At 45.4% G+C, this 6,318-nt stretch overlaps 1 protein-coding gene and 1 long non-coding RNA gene across 6 annotated transcripts in view; one reads left to right on the top strand and one right to left on the bottom strand.

Annotated features, from left to right (window-relative positions):
• The window catches only part of LOC103383226 (zinc finger protein GLIS2-like), a 20,127-nt gene that overhangs the window by 4,090 nt on the left and 9,719 nt on the right, over nucleotides 1–6,318 (top strand). Inside the window, exon 2 of one of the 2 annotated variants that reach the window (XM_025058836.1) lies at nucleotides 2,216–2,400. The exons of the other annotated variant lie outside the window; for it this stretch is intronic. The gene's annotated coding sequence lies outside the window, so the exon portion shown is untranslated. The remainder of the gene's footprint in view (nucleotides 1–2,215; nucleotides 2,401–6,318) is intronic. 2 annotated transcript variants of the gene reach the window in all.
• LOC112486247 (uncharacterized) overlaps nucleotides 2,391–6,318 on the bottom strand; it is a 22,517-nt gene continuing 18,589 nt past the window's right edge. For 3 of the 4 annotated variants that reach the window (XR_003050684.1, XR_521996.3, XR_001760491.2), the window contains one exon: nucleotides 2,712–4,736. This is a non-coding gene — a long non-coding RNA (uncharacterized LOC112486247). Of the gene's footprint in view, nucleotides 2,510–2,711; nucleotides 4,737–6,318 lie in introns of those variants that run through there. The other variant, XR_003050685.1, reaches the window with a different exon arrangement.

Raw genomic sequence — 6,318 nt, 5'->3', positions numbered from 1 at the left:
CCACCACCACCACCACCACCATCATTCCCGCTCTCTCGTTCCCCTCTCCTTCTGCTTCCTCTCTCCGCTGCCCGTTTTCTTCTCGGTTCTGTACTTGAGAAAGTATGTGAAGGAAAGAGAGCGAACGGACGCCAGAAAAGCAATGAAGAAAAAAGATGTGTTGGAACAGTCGGGGAGGATGATTGAAAAGAGGGCTCATGTGGCACGGCACATGGGTGTAGGATCTGAGTTGGAGCGACTCCGTGTCCCAGTGGTCCAAAGATGTGGATGACAATGGACAGACTGTCTCAACTCTGTCCTGCCTTCATTTCAACACTCCTTCTCTGCGGTGGCTTTGAAAAACGTCAAAGTATTTGTTGTGGTTTTTGTGTCTGAGTTCCCTTCACGTCCCGTAGAGAAGGCACCAGAATACTTTTATCACATGCCATCGCCTTATTTATCGTAAATCCAAGTGAATATTTTCACAGTAATTATAACATGTTGGAACAGGCATGGGTAAACTACGGCCCGGGGGGGGAGGGGAGGGGCAGATATGGGCCATTTGGCCAAACTTATGTCCAAAGGATGTTATTAATTTATATTATTATTATAATACTGCTGCCTCTTCTCTGCAATGCCTGTATTTCCCCAGTAGATGGCAGAGAAAAGGCTAAAAGCTTTTATCTTTATCTTTATTTATCTGCTCCTGACCCCCCCTGACTTTTGTTGGATGTAGAGCCCATCCATCCACTCGTCCATCCCTCCCTCCCTCCATGTCGTGGGTGGAGTTGGACCCCAGCCTCTCACTCATCCAACACAGGCGGTTTTCAGACACGAAACTGCTGAACGTGGCCCAAAACGTGGTCCAGACATTTTCCAGCCGTTGCTGTGAATGTCTAACGTTAATGTCTAATGCAGCAGGTGATCAGTGCAGACACGGCGGCAGGAGAACGTCAGGAACATTCAGCCAGGGTCGGCGCCTGGGTACGGCACGGAGGAGGCGGGAAACTGGTCGACTTCGTTTGTGACGTTTCTGCAGCTTTAACTACTGACGGGGGAAATGTGGACGTTCACATGGTCCACATGTCTGGACCATGTCTGGACCATTGACAGTCATTATCAGCCTCTACTTTTATGACATCAACTTCTATCATTCCCGTCTTCTCGCTCCAACTCTTTCGTGATGAATGTTTTAATGGCCTTGAGTGTTGACCAGTCGTGTTGACCAGTACTGTTGACCAGTAGAGTTGACCAGTCGTGTTGACCAGTCGTGTTGACCAGTACTGTTGACCAGTAGAGTTGACCAGTCGGGTTGACCAGTAGAGTTGACCAGTAGAGTTGACCAGTCGTGTTGACCAGTCGTGTCCATCGTCAGGACATGAAGCTCAGCAGTAAACCACCGTTCAGAGTGGACATATATTTATAAGTTGAAGCTGTAAAATCATTGTCCTCAGTTTCACGGCTCGTACTTTAGGGCTGGATGATACGTTGACGTTGACGTCGAACTGCCGTAATTCGAGCTTTAACATGAATACTCTCCACCAGAACATATAGCAGGGTGGATGGTGGATCGTATTGTGACTGGTGTGTAAAAACAGATTCTATTTCCTCGAGGTTTCACGGAGCGATACTGGGAACTGGTTTAACCTGTGGAAAAAAGGAAGGAAAGAAAAGGAGAGTGAACTACTTCTCATCTCAGAAGCTAGAAGTTATTTTCTTTTTTTCCCAAACACCATCACCACCACTGCTGCAACTTTAGAATCTAGGCCTCAAAGATAACAGCAAGTTGTCACCACACTGTTGGAGGTGTACAGCTCCACCAAAGGTGACGCGACCCTGAGAAAAGTAGAAAATTGTACAATTGAATTATATATATATATATATGTTTTTTTCTCTCACACACTGAGGCCATTGACTCCCAGTTTCTTGGGAGCCATGATGCCAGTTCACATTAAAATGTCACTGATTCTTCCTGCTTCAGTCTCTGCTGACTCTTTTCCAGCTCATTACTCTGTAATTTGATGGAGACTTTTTCCTCTCTCTCCTTCTTTGTTTCCCTACTGAGAATGAGAGGAATGGCCTACAGTACAGCTGGGATTGGTTATTATTTACTGACTTGGCACACACACACTCACGCACACACAGTCACACACACGCACACACATCCAGTGGAAACAAATTGGGTGAATCTGCTCTGCACGTAGGAATGTGAAGCGCCTGTGTTTGTGTGTTTTAGGTCTGGATGACAGAGCTGAGGAAAGAGAGAGAGAGAGAGAGAGAGAGAATTAAAGTTTGATTCAGGGCGTGGACAACAGTCTTTGTCCTCCGTCTGTCTCGTCCGTCTCCACGCTCGCCGCCGTCGTCGGCCCTGTCTCCTCAGAGGTCAGCCGTAGGATGAAAGGATCTGTTGCTCCACTGAGGGTGAGGAATTACAGGGAGGGAGAGCAGAAAGGAGAAGTGAGGAGGTTTCTGTGTTGACCTTGTCCCGCTGCCAGACGGTGGGACGGCGATGGTGGTGATACAAAGGATTCTGGGAGTGAGGGGGGAAAAAAAGAAGGGAAGAGGAGAGACGGCGTTTATTACTCAACTTTAAACACACGTAAATGACTTAAAGGACAAAAACAAAAGAACGGAGACATAAAAAAAGAAAAGTTCTTCTCTGTTTAGGTTTTTCAAACAGTTTTGAAATATTCTCTGACGTTGTCTGGTGAGGTTAGTTCTTCTCTGTTTAGGTTTTTCAAACTGTTTTGAAATATTGTCTGAAATTTGGAAAACGTTTCTCCTGACGTTGTCTGGTGAGGTTAGGTCTGTTTGACCCCGCCGTAGTTTGGGAACCTTGATACGAGATGTTTCCGTTGTCTTTTACCTCTGACTGTTGGCGTCCGGATGTGAGCGGACAGACTGACCACCGGCTCTTCTTTGTTGGACCAAAGTGTTCTGAACTTCAGTTCCAACATGGAGGAGCTCGTGGCTAAAAGGAATAGCTAGCTCTGCCGGCTCCTGTCCAATCAGCTCCTGGTTTAATTGGGCGTTTAATTACCAGAGATCTGCCCTCGGTCCGGGGTATCAGACGTCTGACCCCACGTCACCTGCTGCGGGCGAAACATGAAAACGTCCAGACCCGAGTCCCTGGACCCAAATAATATTAACATTCAATAAAGTTTAATAAAACCCGGTCCGAGCTCGACGTTAAAAAAAAAAAATCCTCAGGGCGTTGAAGTGACGACAAGGTTCGCCGCCTGTGACGCTGAAATCTGCTGAGGGCGATAAAAAAAACGGTTATTTATGTTGAAATGGCTTTAATGGGCCGCGATGTGGGCGGGATTTCTGCTGTCAGACGATGACAAATGGGTCGATGTTAGGGGTGGGGGGGTGAGGGGGGGGGGGGGCGAGAGGTTGGGCAACAGGGTGCAATAAAGTAATGTTTTTTGGGAGGTTTAGCTGCTGCCCTCTGCAGGGGTCACTGCAGCGGGTGATTTGACACAGTTTTATTACTGCGTGTTCTTTGTGACGTAACCGTCATCACGGAGCGAAACACACTGTGGTCACATGGTCACATGGTGTGTTAACGTGTTGGTTTCTACCTTTGAACTAGAGCTGCAGCTGAAGTTTTAAAACTTTTTAAATTATTAGTTAGTTTTAATTATAAATGGGAAAAAATAACCCTCTGAATAAAAGTAACAACCACCACAAAAAGAACAAAAGTAAACGAAACACAAAAATATTTATGTAAATGCTGCAGCGAAACCGACAAAATAAAACATTATAGATGATAAATAAATAATTTAAAATCTCAATCAATCCATTTGAGATGATTAATAAAGTGATTGTTTCAGCTTTAGTTTCAATCATGAGAATTATCGCCACCTACTGGTGGAGTGTTTTGTTACTGCGGAAGGTTTTCGTCTCACGTGCTTCAACTACTAAAAAAAAAAAAGAACTACAGACAGAGGGCAGCATCCTAGCATCAACAGAACTGGGCATGAAAAAATACTTTTAAGGACTCACTGCATCTTTCAAAATTGTAGAAACAGGAAAAACCAAAAAAACAGGTAAGGGTTAGTAATACATATATATTATTATTTAACCATTTCAGTTCACTCTAAATGAACTCTTAAAACACTTTGAGAAATAGTAAAAAAAACAACAAAAAAAAGACTTTTTCTATGAGATTTTCCTTCGTCTGCAGCGTCACACGATCCAGTGTTAATGTTAAAAACACAGACTCAGCTTTAAAATATGTTCACGCTTCTCTTCCCTCCCAGAGAAGAGAAGTGCTTGGTGTGATTTATGATTAGAACCAGATTAAAACCTCGTGCTGCGTCTAAAGAAGGCGGACACGACCGAGGTCGGCCCAAACCTGCTCCCAAACTGATGTGACGTCGCAGGAGGACGAGTCGATCCCAGAGCAGCCTCAGCTGATCAAGTTCATAAATCCCACCTCAGATCCCTCCCCCTCCCTCCCCCCCCCTTTACTCTTTACTCCGCTGTTATTCCGACTGTCGACTCCAACTCTCTTTAAGATAATTTTCATCTCCATTTCCTCCGTTAATTACGGGAGTTACCGCTGCCCTTTCTCTGTAAAAGTGTGTAATTCACCAGTTTCTGTCGACCTGCCTCGTGTGCTCCGGCTCAATTTTCGACTTTTTCCAACATGGCGTTCAACGGCCCACGGAGTCAAAGTCGAAAAATGTTCCACTCTGGAGAGGAAGGGCTGAAGTTCTTCAGTTGTGGAAAAAACAGCTGGGACTCTCACCCTTAAAAAATAAGAAGAAAAAAAAATTAATAACGTGAATTTTTTGTATTTAGTTCATCAATTTCAATTAAATCAATTAAAAACAAGAATGTTTTTTTTTATTTTTGTAAAATAAATTCTGGGATTTAGTGCAGGGTTCCCCAACCCCTGGTCCGCGGCCGGAACAGGTCCGTGGGCCATATGTTACCGGGCCACAGTGGGAAATGTACTTCATTTTTACTGATTTATTTCATTCAAAGAAACTCCGGTCAATTCTTTTTAAAACTTTCTTCATTTAAAGAGAATATTATTTCAAAATAATATGTCGTTCAGACTCCAATACTAAGAGAATAAGGTCTACAAGAAGCGTTCAGACTCCGATACTAAGAGAATAAGGTCTACAAGATGTTTTATTTTAAAAATGAACATATTTCTACCTTCATATGTAAGAATTTAATTTCATGATTTCTTCCAAATTTTAGTCGAGGGATTGTTTCTGTTTTTCCTGTGGTTCAAGTTATTGGATTTAAAGACTTGACTTTAGGAGCGTTAAGAATCCGGTCACGACACAAACGTTGTCGTGAATTTCGGGAAATTTGTTTCTGGAAAGAACCGTTTTTCCTGTTTTGGGAGATTCCTCTCCCACTCTTTCTCCCCCGTCTGCTGCCACCACTCCCCTCCTAAGTGGTTAAGACGCCAGTGCGAGCGTAGGAGCCTCGACTGGTGGCGATTGCAGCCTCTGTCTGTGAAGTTGCATCACTAAATGCTGTTAAGATGAAGAAACGGAGGGAGAGAGACCGAGAGACAGGATGGAGAAACGTGTGAGGAGTGGGTGTAAAGCCCAGATCCAACTCCCCCCGTCTCCCTCCCTGCTCTGATCATTTTCCCCTCCACGGCTAAGAACGCTCCATTTTTCTCATCTTGAGGAAAAAAAACAGTTGCTCAGCCATAAAGAACATGCTGTGAATCACAGCTGACATCATAAAAACGGCGGTCCGACACAGTCACGAGCTGTGAACACTGACAGTAAATTTCCTAGTTTCCCAGTTCGGGCGACCGAGTCCACCGAAGTGCAGCGGCGGTGGTTTTGTTTTTGTGAAACATGATACGGTCGTTGGTGTTTTGGACCAAATCCTCGGCCGTAGGCTGTTATTCCAAAAACACTGGAGCGGCAGAGGAAAATCGAGCCGATCCAGTTTGACCCCACGTGACCTGTGTTTTTCTGCTCGTCTCCGTCGCGTCACTGGACGAAGACCGCTGTGGTTTTCTCTCCGTGACTTTGTCCCATGTCTGTGTCCTCACACTCCCTCTGCCCCCCCCACGGCCCCACCTCCCCCTGCTGGCTACTCTGGCCTACTGCTGTTGGGGCAGGTGTCCACTTTCAGGCACTTTCAGAATTTTTCCCATGAAACCTCAGCGTCCGTCTGCAGACGAACTCTACAGTAGGAAAAAACAAAACAAAAACCAAACAGTTGCTCCTGATATTGCACTTATTGCAGCAGTGTTGCGTAAGACCTTATAAGGATGATGAAAAGACCAAAGGACACAACCCCTCCACCCCCCCCCCCCCCCCCCCCCCCCCCCCCCCCACACACCCCCACCAC

This window comes from Cynoglossus semilaevis, chromosome 9, assembly GCF_000523025.1.
Source record: "Cynoglossus semilaevis isolate Cse_v1.0 chromosome 9, Cse_v1.0, whole genome shotgun sequence".
NCBI lineage: Eukaryota > Metazoa > Chordata > Actinopteri > Pleuronectiformes > Cynoglossidae > Cynoglossus > Cynoglossus semilaevis.
The sequence above is the reverse complement of the archived record's forward strand: the minus strand, read 5'-3'. Positions and strand labels throughout refer to the sequence as shown.